Here is a 17,593-nt window from a genome sequence, read left to right as displayed (position 1 = left end):
TCTTAATTTTTTTTCTATTCTGAGGGAGGGTTGCACAAAATTTCACAGTTGATCACATAATAAATAACTCCAATGAGCAAACAACTTATAATTATCAGCATTTCACTATGTTCTATGTGTATAAAATTGATCATGTTCATATAAAAATTAGCCGAGTATGGTAGCAGGTGCCTGTAGTTCCAGCTACTCAGGAGGCTGAGACAGGAGAATCGCTTGAACCAGGGAGGCAGAGGTTGCAGTGAGCTGATATCATGCCACTGCACTCCAGCCTGAAAAAATGATCATGTTCGTTCTAATAGTTCTCAGATAAGAAAAAAGCTAGTAGAAATCATCCAAATGGAAGCCATCAAATACAACCACACCCCATCCCTTCAGAAAACTTTTATGGATTAGTCAGTTCAAAGAGAAACAATTAGGATTCTTTTAAGACTGACAAGAATTCAGCCTCAATTAGCTTTAATTGGTGTTATTTCTCTTTTTCTTCCTAACTAAAATAGGTATCTCTGAGTAAACATGTTTGGAAAGAGCTAAACTAATAAAAATAGTAAGTGATAAGAAAGAACAAAGAAAAAAGCTCCTAAGTCATTTTGGTGCCTAAGATGATTGTCTCTACAATGGTTACTCCATGTAGCACAGGTCACAACAGATGTCAGCGCTGGTGCTGGCCTGCACATTTATTTACTATTCTTGTTTATGTTTGTTCTAAGAAAGGTAGCTAAAATATTTTCACAAGACATTTTAAAAGGTTTTTGTGATTTTAGTATAAATCAGTGTGTGTGCGTATGTGTGTGTGTCTTCCCCTAAGCAGAGTGTATTTCTGATTTAAAAGAGGTAAACAGCAAGATCACACATAAATGATAACAAATGTGACTGGACACTGTTAATCTATCAGAAGAGAAAACCCACCCCATGGTCAAATCTTTGAGGCAGGATGCACAGACAATTTTTATCATTCAGTAAACTGGATAATAGACAGGTGGTTATTGTTTGCTATACTTCCACAAATTTCATCATCCTGTCAAGAGGGTTCTCTCCACTCACCCTAGCTTGTAAAGCAAAACAAATTCCCAACAGTCTCACTTTTTTCTTTGCCACTATATCAAACTAAGAATGGTCTCAACAAGAGGGCACACTCCAGATAGTGCGCCATTGGCAATGTGGAACATGAAAACAACTTAGAAATGACTGGAAGTAACAACATCAAAGGCAAACCTAGAAGTTGGATATTATCATTTCGTAGGAAATGAATCTGGACAACTTCAATTTATATCAAAGGACTTTATATAAATTTACTGTACACTACTGTATCTTATGATTTCGGGCCTTAGATCATGCTGACAGCTATGAACATAAGACACAAGGGTTTTTTAACATCTTCTAGGACTCTTACATACAAACAATTTGTGCATCCCATGGCCTATGGGCGGGCAAGTGGCAGTGAGAATAAAGCTGCATTACAGAACACCATATATTTGCTACTTTGCATATAAACTCTCTTGATAGGCTATACAGAGAAGCTTGGCAGGGAGCAGACACTGCCAGCCATGTCAGGACAATGTCAGTTTCCAGTTTGTGTTACTTGCAAAATGTAATTACATTTCATTTTTCTTATGAGCGTATATACATCACAGTGTGCTTTAAAATGCTCTGCTTGGCAGTGAAGTAATTAAAAAACATTAATAAAATTAAGTAAAACTTATTGGTTGAATTTAAGTTGAAACAAATTTCGGTCTGTCTACGAATAATAAAAAGTGGTAAGACATCACTTTCTATTAGCTGAGATAAATGATAAATATTTTAAAGAATATAAGTTTAAATACAATACTATTTTTTTTTTTTTTTTTTGAGACGGAGTCTTACTCTGTCACCCATACTGGACTGCAGTGGCGTGATCTTTGCTCACTGCAAGCTCTGCCTTCCAGGTTCACGGCCATTCTCCTGCCTCAGCCTCCCGAGTAGCTAGGACTACAGGCACCCGCCACCACGCCCGGCTAATTTTTTGTATATTTAGTAGAGACGGGGTTTTACTGTGTTAGCCAGGATGGTCTCGATCTCCTGACCTCGTGATCCGCCCGCCTCGGCCTCCCAAAGTGCTGGGATTACAGGCGTGAGCCACTGTGCCCGGCCTATATCATGTTTTATATGTGAAATATTTCTTACACTTTTAGTTAAGTGGAGGATCTACTAGAATATGTAGATTTTCAAAACTTGCAAAGACATCAAATTATTAAGTTATATTGATACACTATTAAAATCAAGAATTTGAATAAATCTTACCATCAGCCTGATTCTCAACACAGTAAATAAAATATTGCAAACACAATTCCACATATAACAGCATTTAATAACTGGTAAATGTAGATGAAAATGCAGTCAGTATCAGAGAACCTGTTTATTATATCACTAACTTAATTGTCAGTGGTCTTTTCTAAAATCAAGTTACTAAAGACACTAGAGAAATCCACATTAACATCCTCAGAAGATTTTTAAACTGAATAAGACGTTCAGAAAAAAAATTATGTACATTTAAGAATACCAGACAGTGATAAATTTTGTCTCTCTTTCTGTTAAAATTTGGGACAGAAGAAAAGATTCTACACTCAGATTTGGAGGCTCTGCTTCCAGTTCTGCCAATGAAATCATTTCCTTTACATATCTGTATTTCATTTCTTTGTTAGTAAAAAGAGAGTAAGAATATCTGTTCCCACTTAACACAGGGTTGCTGTAAAGGTCAAATGAGATAATACTGAAAAAAAATCAAGTACTAGATAAAAGGAGGGTGGTTGCTTCCTTCCCTTCCTAACTCTACTGATGTGGCCTTGAGAAGCCATGAAGGGTGAAGAAGGAGCCAGAGAAACTGATCAAAGGAGGTAAAGAGCTCCTGAGGGCAAACCGAGTTGAAGATGGAGCTGGGGGAAGAGACAGGCAAAAAACAGATGGGAGTCAAAACAAAGCAGCCACCAGACACTAACCAGTCCCTGTGCTGAACAGCATGGTGATGGGGGGGCGCGTAGGAAAGCAGAAAAGCAAGCATTCCCAAACAGCAGGCACTCGAAAGAAAATACTGGCCCCCGTGGGGAAGGCATTCTAAGAAGGCTTTGGGTTGGGGTGACAGAATAGGGTCCCCATATGAAGGTAACATTTGGAGAAATCTGGATCCTCCTTAAGAAAGACGGGTGAGAAGTTGAAGGGAACGAAGCCAAGCCCCGTGTTGACAGTAGATGACTGCACTGCACGAGGAAGCTGGTGTTGCTGTCTGTTTTAGCAATATGGTGGGTTTAAAAAAAAAAAACCAAACAGACTAGGATTCCTGTCCCAGAACTGCCTCTAGCTAGTACTGTGAATTTAGAAGATTAACCTCATCTTGGTTTCCTGCATTTCTTGAAGTATAAAATGAGCTGGACTGGATAATTCCTAAGATGCTCCGAGGTTAAAAATCACAACAGACGTGGTGGGTCACACCCACCATCAACATGTACCACTGACTGGGCTAATTGCTGAGTGCTAAGCACTGTCCTAAGAATAACGTCCAATGGGCTGATCTTTAAGAGATATGAAAGTGCGCGTCAGGAGTAAAGCCAAAATGTTGGGGGAAATCTCATGAGATCTCAGGGGACCAAAACACAAGCAGGAAGTTTCACTTCTACAAGTGGAGCCGCTACTGCCAGCATGCTCTGACTCAACAGCAGACCTCCAAAATGCACTCATGACCTAGGCAGTTCCATTTCACAGACAATGTTGTTTAAATACAAATATTTGGGATGGTTTTAACTACGTGAATACTGAAGGCTATACTGAAAACTGCCTGATGTGGCATAAATAGCTAGTAATGAACAATCAATACATCATGTACTTATCCATCCACTCAACACATATTTATATGCTAAGTGCTAGCCACTATTCTAGACACTTATATCAATGGACAAAGCAAATAAATCTCTGTAATTTCACAGTGCTTACAGTCTAGCAGAGGGCACAGATCAACAATAAACATAAGTCAATTCTGGGTTTACAATAAAAGTGTTAAGTGCAATGGAAAAAAAGAAGATGTGGATCGGGTGGTGGGTGGGGAGCACAGGTGCCACAATTTTAAATAAGATGATCACAGGCCTTGTTGAGAAAGTGGCTGTGAACAAAGATGGGAAGGGTCTAAGATGGGAAGGGTCTCTGGGAGTCTGCTCCCTACCGCGCAGGTTCTAGGGGAAGAGCATTCTAAGGATGACATGCCCTAGACAACGCCTGAGCCAGTGAGAGCGTGCCTGTCAGTGCAGCGACCAGCTGTGGGATCCATCCTTACGGCCTCCTGCAGGACTCTGGCAGTGGAGGAAATGTTCATTTGAGGCTAGACCTCAGGAATTCGGGTGCCAAAAGTGGCCTCAGAAGACAAATCTGGCACTTATGACAGACTAACTCAGAGAGGGCTGACTGTTATTTAGGAAGATGAGGCGCTTTGTTAGTGCATGATGACTGTTACTTTCATGTTCTATTTTCATTATCAGTTTTGCGGGTTGCCTTCATTTTCCCTCTTTTCTAAACACATCATTTGGACATAAAGCTAAAGATGCAAAATTCTAAAACTGTTCAATGGATGTGTTATTGTTAACCTGATCATGGGTAAGATGCCACCTTGCCTACATCTTAAACATCAGCAGATATCTCACCAACTGCAGCCTGTCTTCCTTGAAATTTCCTTTAAGGGCATGACCAGGTCAGACAGTGACTGATGCAGGTCTAATAATTTTATTTCTGTGTATAGTCTGTGGACAAACACTTTTTTATTGACAAGAATTTCCATATTGTTGACTGTATTCATGAACATGATTATAAATGTATAAATAAACAAAACTAGTTCTTTTAAGCAGCTCTGCTTAATGGATTCAATGAAACATCAGAAATACTGGCTGTAGCATCACTTAGCTGTAGAATGTTAATGGGCTTCTCACCGAGACAGCTTTTTAAAATATCAATAACTCAAAAGCATTTGATGTGTTTATCAAAATACTTTATTTTGCTTTCTCCTTTCTTGTAACTGTCCTGATATGTGTGTATGTATATGTATATATATTTTATTCTGGTCATGTCTGAACTTGGCTGACCATCAAAACAACTTGAGAATTTTTTTAAAGGTAGTGATTTCTAGGCCCTATTCCAGAGCTAGTTAATCTAAATCTGTGGGATCAGGACCCAAGAGTCTATTAAAATATGTAGTATGTCTGTATCAATAAGCTCTGAAGATTGATTCTGAAGTTCAGCAGGGTTTAGGAATCACCAGCTTAATTTACTACTTTGTGACCCCAAATAATATTCTATGTGTATAGTTCATGGTTCCATATGTGGCAAGTCCAGACTCAATTCCTTCTTCCCCTAACTTATTCACCAATGATAAACTGTAGACAGATACCACTACTGTCAGTTCCTGTACTTTACTTTTGAGGGTGCTGTACCGCAGCATATTAAAAGGTCATACTTCATGTGAATTTTAACATGCCGTTATCTTCTTAGTGATAAGCAGGTGGAAATATAATTCTCTTTGAATTTAGAAATGAGAGTCAGAAAGGCTTTTCTAAGTCCCCTCATTCAACTTTTCACCCAATGTTAAAATCATCTACCAAGAGAGTCCCAAGGCAAACCGTCAAAAAAACTGATGCTTCAATTACTTCCATGATAAACTTACCAAATGGCTTTGGAGCTTATGTCTGAACATTTTTAGTGACATGGAACTCATACCTACAGGCAACCCATTTTGTACTGTCGGGTCTGTTAAAAGTTAGTGTTAAAAAGTCAGAGTTTAAAAGTTTACCTGTATATAAGGAACTGTGATCTGTAACACCCTGCCCCTTCTTCTCACAGATTCTAGTTCTTTAACCTTTTAGAATGTAGAAATCTTTTCCCCAACGTGAATATAGGTCCCTCCTACTCTTGCTCAAATTAAGTAAGTCATGATTTTAAAAAAATACCCAGCAATACTTAATAGGAAACAAAAAAACATTTTTTTAAATTCTTAATCTCGGCTCTGTGAGAATGATCACTATAACTATTTTGATGTCTATCATTCCAAATTATTTTCATATATATATATATATCTCAATATAAATATAGCTATAGCTTTTATAAAGGGAGATTACACCAATTACATTTGGTAACTTCAATTTCCACTATTACAAAGCTTTCCATTTTTTTTTTTTTTTTTTTTTTTTTGAGACAGAGTCTCGCTCTGTCGCCCAGGCTGGAGTGCAGTGGCCGGATCTCAGCTCACTGCAAGCTCCGCCTCCCGGGTTCACGCCATTCTCCTGCCTCAGCCTCCCGAGTAGCTGGGACTACAGGCGCCCACAACCGCGCCCGGCTAATTTTTTGTATTTTTTTTTTTAGTAGAGACGGGGTTTCACCGTGGTCTCGATCTCCTGACCTTGTGATCCGCCCGCCTCGGCCTCCCAAAGTGCTGGGATTACAGGCGTGAGCCACCGCACCCGGCCAAAGCTTTCCATTTTAATAAATAATATGTATCATATTAATGGCTAGGTAGTATTCCATTTTATAGAATCTATAACTGTACCATAATTTAATTATCTGTACTCCATTAGTGTATATGAATGTCCCCACCCCCATTTTTGGCTAAAATAAACAGCAATCTGATCAACTACACCTAGAAGTGTGATTTCTGCCTCAAAGGGTATACATTATACACACACACACACACACATATATATATATCTCACATATGTGTTTATACCTATAATCTTTTGCATACCTTTTGAGCCAGAAAAATCATATTCCTAGGTTAGTTCATCAAATTGCCCTGTAAACATAGACACACACAAAATTTCAGTGAACATCTACAAATTTATACTAAAACCAACAGTGCTTAAGAATGCCTGTTTCCCTATCCTTGGGATTTGTATTTATAATCTTTTAATAAAGTGTTATGGGAGTTTTGAAGAAAGATAATTGTTTTTGGTTAGGACTTGAAGGCTTCTACCACAGCTTGCTAGCATGAAACATCAATACTGCTTGTAAGGATGAAAAACATGAGCTAAGTAAACCTGCACTCTTCCTCCAACCTGACCTGTTTTGAAGCGACTAAATATTTCATCTTAAAAGGGCATTTCTGGTAATTTAGCTCGAATAATGAAAGAAAACCACAGTCCTTTGCTCTGATGTCCTGTTGGTTTCAGAATGCATACTGAAGATGAACAGAGAGAAATGTGTAAATGTAATGTAAAAAGTAAGGAGAGTAATGATACCAAGAAGATATTCAAAGCTATTAGGAATATCTCAACCAATAAAATCTGTTTTCATAGAAACTGAGTGTTGATATTATATCAGAACAGATTCCTAATGCTTTGATTGTGACAGACCAACTGATGATGGAAATGCAACTCACAGCCATTTTAAATGTTTTATTAACAAACCACTTGAGAATTTCTATTGTGGCAAGGCTTGCATAAGCCCATTAAAGTGCTTATCTCCTGCTGATTACAAATAAAAACTCAGGACAAAATACAAAAAACAATTACCAAAGAACTCTAAAAAGTAAAGAGAAAAAAGCAGCTTGGGGAAGGGAACCAACACCTGAAGAAGAAAGAGACCTACATGCAGGTGAGTTTCCTGGTTTTCCCGTCTTTTTTCTTGTGGCCTTGAGCTGAGGGTGGGCACTCAGTGTTGCACACAGACAACTAGAACTCTGGGAGATTGTCTTTAACCAGAAGATCAGAGTAAAGGGCCCTTTGAGCTTGAATATGTGTATGGGCTGAAAATCCTCATTTTTTTTCCTTCTTATTTCACAGCTCACCTAGAGTGAGTAATAGCAGAGCTGGGGCAGCAGGCGGTGCCAGTAGCTAAAACTTCATTAGAAATCTATCTTTCTGACTAAAGAATTGGGAAATGGGCCCTCAGTCCTGAAGAGGGTGGGAGAAATCCCCAGTACACTTCCTTCTCTTTTTCTCTTCCCATTTTACCAGAAAGATGACCCCAATTGCAAGAACTGTGTGGCGGTGCAGAAAGCTAAAACTTTGAAACACCATGTTTCTGGCCAGACCAACAACGGGCTCTTGTGATCTAAAGAGAACAGGAGGAATCCCAGAGATCCCTCCAAAGAGGAGAAAGCTAGAGAAAAAGATTCCCTAATTTTGTGTATGAATCAACATAAGCTAATATGAGCTGTGTATGAGTGGGAAGACTCAAAGCAGTATAACAAAGGTTAAAGAACCAAACTACAATTTAAACCACTACCTACGTCTCAGACTAGCTAGTGAGTGGTTGTATACATACTAGACAGCATAGTAAAGGCTTTGAAAATTGAACTGATATCGGAATCATCTTCCAAACAAGGAGAAAGTTTGCAGTTTGAACCTCAGTGGGTTGGTTATCAGCTAAAAGGAAAAAAGAAAGCTACATTCTCCAGAGGATTGTAATGGGACCCAGAGACTAAGCAACATAATACGAAAAATGTCCAACACAATCTAAAATTACCAAACATGCAAAGAAACAGAAAAACTAATTCTCAAGGGTAAAAACTATCAATAGATGTCATATGACCTAGATGCTGAAATTACCAGACTTTAAAGAAGCAATTATAACCATGCTCTATGAGGTAAGCACTCTAGAAATAAAGAGAAAAATAAAATGCTCTCATAAAGTATAATAAAAAAAACCACATGAAAATTTTAGAACTGAAAATTATAATATCTGAGATAAAACATTCACTGGATGGGAAGATACATGACAGAAGATTCAGTAAACTTAAAAACAGATAAACAAAAATGGTCTAATTTGAAGAAAGGAGAGAAAAAAGATTGAAAAAATCAATGAGCAGAACTATTATGTCAAGGCACAATATAATCAAATCATTTAAAACTAGAGATAAAGATAAAATCTTGAAAGCAGTCAAAGAAAACAAATGCATTACATATAGGAGAACAAACAAAATGATTGAAAATTTCTCATCAGAAACCACAGATGCCAGAAGACAGTAGAACAATCTTTACAATACTAAATGAAAAAACAAAAAACCCTGTCCACATAGAATACTGTATCGGCAAAAATATCCTTCAGAACTAAGGGAAAATAATATTTTCAAGTGAAGGAAAGCTAAGAAAATTTATCACTAGCAAATTTGTTGTAAAAGAAATACTGAAGAAAATTCCTCGGGCTGAAGGAAAATAGTATCAAAGCAATCCTGCAATTTTAAAAATGAGGAAAGAAAAACAGAAATAGTAAATACTATGTAAACATAAGATTATTTTTTCCTCAAGTTCTTTACAATATGTATAAATGTACAAAAAATTATAACATAGTCATTTTTGGGGATTTTGATATATGTGGATGTAAAACATACAAAAACTCTGGAAAGCAGAGACCTACATGGTTGTAAGCTCTTTACATTTTACTCTAAGTGGTACAATACAAATTCAAAGTAGACTGTGAAAGATTAGGTATTTATATTGTAATACCTACAACAATCATTTAAAAAATATAAAAGACAACAGATAAAATGGAATACAAAAAATATACATAATCAGAAAGAAGGCAGAAGAGGGAGAAGAAAAAAAAATAAGCAGGTGAAAAAATAGAAAACAAGCAGTAAAATGGTGGGCCTAATTGAAGCATATTAGCAATTACATTAAATGTAGGTTTAAACACATGAATAAAAAGACTTTCAGACTGAATCTTTTTTAAAAAAGACCTATATCCATGCCATCAAGAAGAAATCCACTTTAAATATAATAGATAAGTTAAAAGTAAAAGGATAGAAAAAGATATATCATGTAAACACTAACCAAATTAGATTTCATCAAAATTAAAATTTTTGCTCTGTGAAAGACCTGACAGGATAAAAGGACAAACAATAGACTTGGAGAAACTTTTCAAAACATCTATCTGACAAGACTAATATCTAGAAAATATAAAGATCTCTCAAAACTCAGTAGTAAAAACAAACTATCCAATTAGAAAATGGACAAAAGCCATGAATAGACATTTCACTGAAGAGGATGTAGATGGCAAATAAGCACTTAAAAAGATGTACATCATCATTTGCCATTTATCATAATGATGAAAATAAAAAATGTCACTAAAATAAAAAATAGTGACAACACTAAAATGCTGGTGAGGATGCAAAGAAGCTAGATACATTGCTGATGGAATATAAAATTAGCTACTTTAGAGAAAAGTATGGCAGCATAAAATTAACTATGTAATTATCATAAGTGAAAAATTGCACCCCTGGGCATGTAACCCAAAGTAGACTTATGATCACATAAAAACCTGTACACAAATGTTTATAGGTAAAAATCAGTAGCAACCAAGATGTTCTTCTTCAAGTGAATGGATAAACAAACGGCAGTAAATCTATATCAGATATACTACTTAGCAATAATAAGGAATGATGTATTGATACACACAATACCTTGGATGAATGTCCAGGAAATTTAGCTGAGTGAAAAGGGCCAATCCGAACAGGTTACATTCTGTATGACTTCACTTAGATGCCATTCTTGATATGGCACAATTATAGAAAAAGAGAACAGACCAATGGTTGACAGGGACTAAGGATGGGGAAGAGGAATGGAGGGAAGGAGGGGAGTGTGTGACTATAAGGGCAACATGAGAGATCCTGTGGTCATGGAAATGTTCTGTATCAAGGCCAATATTCTGTTTGTGATATTGTATTAGTTTTGCAAGATGTTACCCCACTGGGGAAAACTGGGTAAAGAGTACATGGAATTGATTATTTCATAAAACTGCATGTGAATCTGTAATTATAAACATTTAATTTAAAACGGTTATTACATATGTAATTTATGCTTTATAATCAAAATGATTAAAAGAATATTTAAGTACAAAAAAAGAAATGTTAAGTACAATTAAGTTCCAAGACAGTGCAAAAAGGCAAAGAAAAAAAAAGACACAAACAAAAACTATAAACATAACTTATAAAGTGTTTTAAAAAGTAAGAGTTGTGAATACCAGGTTAATCTACAAATAGAATTCAAACATATTAGAATTAGAAAAAAATTAGAAAATCCATTTAAAACAAACCATTTACAGTAGCACCAAATAACAGCAAATACTGAAAACAATCTAGTTAAAGATGTAAAAAACCTTTACAACAAAAATTACAAAACAATGCTTACAGAAATATAAAAATATCTAAATAAAATGAAAGATATATGACATTTACTGACTAGAAGATGCAATATTAACACATAATTTCTCTACTAATTGACTTACAGATTATGCAATCCCAATCAAAATGCCAGAAGGTTCAGTTGGTTGTGTGTGCGTGTGTGTGTGTGTGTGTGTGTGTGTGTGTGAGACTGATTCTTGAAAATGCAAAGGATTCTATAGAAATGCAAAATATCCTTTGGGAGGCCGAGACGGGCGGATCACGAGGTCAGGAGGTCGAGACCATCCTGGCTAACATGGTGAAACCCCGTCTCTACTAAAAAATACAAAAAACGAGCCAGGCGAGGCGGTGGGCGCCTGTAGTCCCAGCTACTCGGGAGGCTGAGGCAGGAGAATGGCATAAACCCGGGAGGCGGAGCTTGCAGTGAGCCGAGATCCGGCCACTGCACTCCAGCCTGGGCGACAGAGCAAGACTCCGTTTCAAAAAAAAAAAAAGAAGAAATGCAAAATATCTAGAAGAGCCAAAGCAAATCTGAAGAACAAAGCTGGAGGATTAGACACCAGATATCAATACTTATTATAAAGTTACAAAAATTAATACTGTGGTTTGGGCATAAGAAGGGAGAAATGCAAAACAGAATAGAGAGCCTAGAAACAGACTCACACAGATAGAGTTGCCTGATTTTGAAAGGAATGAGACACATCCCCCATATATCTCCCAACTTTCTGAGCCCAGCACAAACACATTCCTCCATATTTCTTTCAAACTTCAGAAAAACACCACCTGGGAAATCTCCGATAAGGACGCAGCGGGAACCAATAAAAAATGCTAAATGTATGATATTAACCAATTGTAATGCTGTAACCGAGAGAATTACCTTGCTCCCCTGTAACTTTACATATCCTGTTTACGTCGGGCTATAAAAAGCAAGCACTCGCATTGTTTGGGGCCCTCTTGTATGCTGTGGAATGGAGGGACCAAGTTCGAACTTGTAGTAAAGATCCTTGCCGCTTGGCTTTGACTCTGGACTCTGGTGGTCTTCTTTGGGCAACAAACGGTCTGGGCATAACATCTGGGGGCTCGTCCGGGATTCCCCAAGTCCACCAGACCCCTGGTCAACGGATCTACTAGGATCGATCTACTGATAGGTGAGCCGGCTCGTCTCCGTTTGTCTGTCTGTGTCTGTTCTGAACCTGAATCTGTGACTTGCGAGGTCTGAAACTGAAGCTGGCGCAGTACTGGCGGATGCGCTATAGGACGGCCAGCGGAGACCGGTGGGAGACATCCCCTGGCTCTCATCTGATTTTTATCCGAGCAGCTGACTCTGACCCGGGTTACCGGAGCGCGCTCGCGATCTGAGCTGCCGGAGCGCGTTTGCGATCCGGGCAGCGGCTGACTCTGACCCGGGTTACCGGAGCGCGCTCGCGATCTGTGCTGCCAGAGGGCGGTTGCGATCCGAGCAGCTGACTCTGACCCGGGCTGCCAGAGCGCGCTCACGATCTGTGCTGCCGGAGCGCGTTTGCGATCCGGGCAGCAGCTGTTTCTGACCCGGGCTGCCGGGGCGCGCTCGCGATCTGAGCTGCCGGAGCGCGTTTGCGATCCGGGCAGCAGCTGTTTCTGACCCGGGCTGCCGGGGCGCGCTCGCGATCTGAGCTGCCGGAGCGCGTTTGCGATCCGGGCAGCAGCTGTTTCTGACCCGGGCTGCCGGGGCGCGCTCGCGATCTGAGCTGCCGGAGCGCGTTTGCGATCTGGGCAGCAGCTGTTTCTGACCCGGGCTGCCGGGGCGCACTCGCGATCTGAGCTGCCAGAGCGCGGTTGCGATCTGGGCAGCAGCCGTTTCTGACCCGGGCTGCCAAAGCGCGCTTGCGACTAGATATCATTAATAAGTCAGATTTCCTTCACAGGGATTCTAACCCACATTTCTTTACAGGAAGAGACTACAAATTATTACAGGATGGGTAATACCCAGAGCACTCCCCTATCTCTCCTTACAAGTAATTTCAAAGATGTAAGAACAAAGGGCCATGATCTTAGTTTGGAAATCAGGAGGGGAAAGCTCATTACCCTATGCCCCTCCGAATGGCCTGCCTTTGATGTGGGGTGGCCACCCGAAGGGACGTTCCGACTTGCTGTCATCACTAAAGTCCAAGATTTTCCTACCTGGGCGTGCGGGCCACTTGGATCAAATCCCATATATCCTCATATGGCAGGACCTTGTTGAGAACCTGCCTCCTTGGCTGTCACCTTTCCAATTAGCCCCTGAACCTTGTAAGGCACTGGTTGCTCGGCCGTGAAAATCCAAACAACCAACTGCCCCATCCTGTTCTACCTGATAGCGGGGACCCACTGTTCACAGAACCCCCTCCATACCCCTCCGGGCCCCAGGCCCCAGCCCCCTGGGCTGAGCTGCGGGAAGGAGCAGGCAGATGGGAGGTGGCCGGCACACACAGGCCCGCTGAAAGGGAAAGTAACTTTGAAGGGCCGGCGGGGTGGACGCGAGGGCGCACTTTGCGGGCTAGCCCCCCCCAGCCGCCTGACTCCACGGTGGCTTTACCCCTTCGGGAAATAGGACCCCCAGATGACACGGGAATCCCCAGGCTCCAGTACTGGCCATTTTCTACCAGTGATCTGTATAACTGGAAGACCCAGAGTACTCGGTTTTCAGACAACGCCAAAGATTTAATGGCTTTACTGGATAGTGTCATGTTCACCCACCAGCCCACTTGGGATGACTGTCAGCAGCTCCTCCGAATCTTGTTCACAACAGAGGAGCGCGAGAGAATACAGGCCGGCGTGGCGTGGGACTACAACACGGCAGAAGGTAGGGGACGGCTATGCCTTTATCGCCAGACTCTAATGGCGGGTCTCCGGGCAGCTGCTCGCAAGCCCACTAATTTGGCTAAAGTATACTCTGTTCTGCAGGGAAAGACAGAGAGCCCAGCTACCTACTTAGAAAGATTAATGGAAGCTTTTAGACAGTACACCCCCATAGACCCAGAGGCTCCAGGAAGTCAGGCAGCTGTTGTAATGTCTTTCGTAAATCAGGCAGCCCCAGTAACTTTACTACAGTATGTTGATGACCTCCTGACTGCTGCTGAGACCCAAGAAGCTTGTATTCAAGGGACCAAGAGTCTCTTACAAGCTCTGGGAAATGTAGGCTACCAAGCCTCGGCAAAGAAAGCTCAAATCTGTAAGCCAGAAGTAACATATCTGGGGTACCTGCTAAAAGGAAGGCAGCGCTGGTTAACAGACACCCGGAAGCAGACTGTTCTGCAGATCCCCAGGCCACAATCCACCCGACAAGTGAGGGAATTCCTGGGGTCGGCGGGATTTTGTAGACTATGGATACCTGGGTTCGCAGAATTGGCTAAACCCTTGTATCAGGCAACACGGGGGCAGCAGCCATTTAGTTGGACAGACGAAGCCGAGTCGGCTTTCCAACAGATCAAAACCGCCCTACTCTCTGTGCCTGCACTGGGACTACTTGATGTCACCAAGCCCTTCCACTTATACGTGGACGAGAGTAAGGGTGTCGCCAAGGTGGTAATAACTCAGAACTTAGGCCCCTGGCGGAGGCTGGTTGCCTACCTGTCAAAGAAGTTAGACCCAGTGGCTGCCGGGTGGCCCCCTTGTCTCCGAATGATTGCGGCCACAGCTCTGATGGTACAAGATGCTGATAAACTTGTCATGGGTCAAAAATTGCGGGTCGTTACCCCACATGCCATCGAAGGTGTACTCAAACAGCCACCTAATCGATGGATAAGTAACGCCTGGCTCACCCACTACCAAGGACTACTACTAAATCCTATCAGGATAACCTTCCTTCCCCCAACGACCTTAAACCCTGCCTCGCTGCTGCCCAACCCGGACCTGGACGCGCCACTCCATGATTGCACCGAGATACTAGCTCAGGTGCACGGAGTTCGAGAGGACCTGCAGGACCGCCCACTCCCTGACGCTGACCTCGTCTGGTTCACTGATGGGAGCAGCTTCATGCATCAAGGCCAGAGGTACGCTGGAGCGGCAGTGACTTCAGAGACTGAGGTAATCTGTGCGGAACCCCTGCCCCCGGGGATATCAGCCCAGAAGGCCGAACTGATAGCGCTCACCCAAGCTCTTACCTTAGGGGCAGGGAAGAAGCTGACAGTATATACAGACAGCCGATATGCTTTTGCTACGGCGCACATACATGGGGCCATTTACAGGGAGCGAGGGTTACTAACGGCTGAAGGAAAAGATAAAAAAACAAGCAAGAGATCCTAGCCCTGTTAACAGCGCTATGGAAGCCAGAAAAGTTAGCCATTGTGCATTGCCCAGGGCATCAGAAACCAACCACTCCAACTGCTCAAGGCAACTTTCTGGCAGACCAAACTGCAAGAAATGTGGCAAAGGCTCCCAGCCAACTCCTTGCACTCCAGCTCCCTGACCCGGGCCCCCAGGACTTGCCATATTTCCCTGATTATTCAGAACAAGATCTCCAGTGGATTGACAAAACTTCCCCTGAAACAGATCCAGAATGGGTGGTGGACTGATACTAATGACCAAACCATCCTACCAGAAAAATTAGGACAACAAGTATTAGAACACATCCACCGAACCACCCACCTGGGTGCTCGGCGGATGATAGACCTGATCAGACGCTCTAAGCTCAAATTCAGACATACAGCCGAGAAGGCCAGCAGCATCATGGCAAGTTGCAAAGTCTGCCAGCTTAACAACGCCTACCCCCAATCCCAGACTACAGCGGGAACAAGGCTCAGGGGAACCAGGCCCGGTATCTACTGGGAAGTAGATTTTACTGAAATAAAGCCAGGAAAGCACGGGTATCGGTATTTACTTGTCTTTGTAGATACTTTTTCAGGGTGGACTGAAGCATTCCCAACCAAAAGAGAAACTGCTCAGGTCGTAGCAAAGAAAATTCTGGACGATATCCTTCCCAGGTATGGCTTCCCCGTCCAGATAGGGTCAGATAATGGGCCCACCTTCGTCGCTAAGGTAAGTCAGGATTTGGCTTCCATCCTTGGGGCAAATCGGAAACTACATTGCGCTTACAGGCCCCAGAGTTCAGGACAGGTAGAGAGGATGAATGGGACCTTAAAAGAGACCTTAACTAAATTGACTATGGAGACTGGCGCTAATTGGGTGGTCCTTCTCCCCTACGCTCTGTTCCGGGCCCGTAATACCCCTTATAGACTGGGTCTTACCCCTTACGAAATCACGTATGGCAGACCCCCACCCCTGGTTCCCAGTCTAAAAGATGATCTGCTCAAATCTGAAACAGAAAATGTCTCTGAATTCTTATTTTCCCTACAAGCCTTGCAGAAAGTTCATCAAGAAATCTGGCCCAAGCTGAAGGAACGATATGAGACCGGTCCCCCACCGACACCCCATCCGTACCAGCCGGGAGACTGGGTCCTGGTTAAGTGACACCGACAAGAGACCCTAGAACCCAGGTGGAAGGGACCACTCCAGGTACTCCTGACCACACCCACCGCCCTAAAGGTAGAAGGCATCGCGTCGTGGATCCACTACACCCACGTCAAGCCAGTGGACCCAACCTCCGACCTTCTGGGACCAATCACGGCAGCAGCTGAAGCACCGGCCACGTGAACTGTGGACAGAGCTAAGAACAACCCCTTAAAACTCACCCTGCGCCGGCAACATAGCTCACTGCAAACATGCAGTTAGGTAGTCTAGCCCTAACGCTAGCTGCCCTAGTGGCCGCTGGGGAAAACACCAAACCAGCATCTAATCCCTTTGTCTGGAGATTCTGGCTTTATGAAAACTGAACCCACCCTGGACAACCTCATAAGCCCGGGGAAATTATTGGCCAGTGCTGATTGCCCCTCCTCAGGGTGCAATAGCCCAATCTTACTAAATTTTACTGGCTTTCAAATAGCCAAACCAGTGACACCAATAATATGTTTTGAGTTTGATCAGACTGAATACAATTGTAAACACTATTGGTGGCACCAAAATGCCGGCTGTCCTTATAACTATTGTAACATCCATAGGTCCCGTTATTGGGGAGAGGAAGAACAGTTGGACCCTAAGTAGCCCTTCCATCGTAGACGGGATGGACACTTTTCATATACATGGAGAGTTAGAGACCCCTGGAACTCCCACTGCACCACGCCTCAACATGGGGCTGTATACTACTCCCCCTCCTCCACATGGCCTAGCAGTCACCTCTATCTGTGGCGAGCCCTAGTGCAGGTACTGCCCCTGGTCCACGGGAATATCCAACGACAGGAAAACAGACTAACACAAGACTTACGTCCTTTCTCCTGATTAAAATTATTACAGGAAGGACTAGAGCTTGCTAACCTTACAGGACTTCACAGCCTGTCTGGCTGCTTTCTGTGTGCCACCCTAGGGCGTCCACCGCTAACCGCTGTCCCTCTGCCATGGGGATCCTCTACCTCTGCCCAAGCTAACCACCTCCGAAACCTCTCATATGCCCCTATC

The 17,593-nt window shown here is 42.2% G+C and overlaps 1 protein-coding gene across 1 annotated transcript in view; it reads right to left on the bottom strand.

Annotated features, from left to right (window-relative positions):
- The window catches only part of RAP2A (RAP2A, member of RAS oncogene family), a 53,117-nt gene that overhangs the window by 4,078 nt on the left and 31,446 nt on the right, over positions 1 to 17,593 (bottom strand). The gene's annotated exons all lie outside the window — the stretch shown is intronic.

The sequence above is a fragment of the Macaca thibetana genome, chromosome 17 (genome assembly GCF_024542745.1).
Source record: "Macaca thibetana thibetana isolate TM-01 chromosome 17, ASM2454274v1, whole genome shotgun sequence".
NCBI lineage: Eukaryota > Metazoa > Chordata > Mammalia > Primates > Cercopithecidae > Macaca > Macaca thibetana.
Note: the sequence above shows the minus strand (reverse complement) of the source record. Positions and strands in the feature narration are given on the sequence as shown.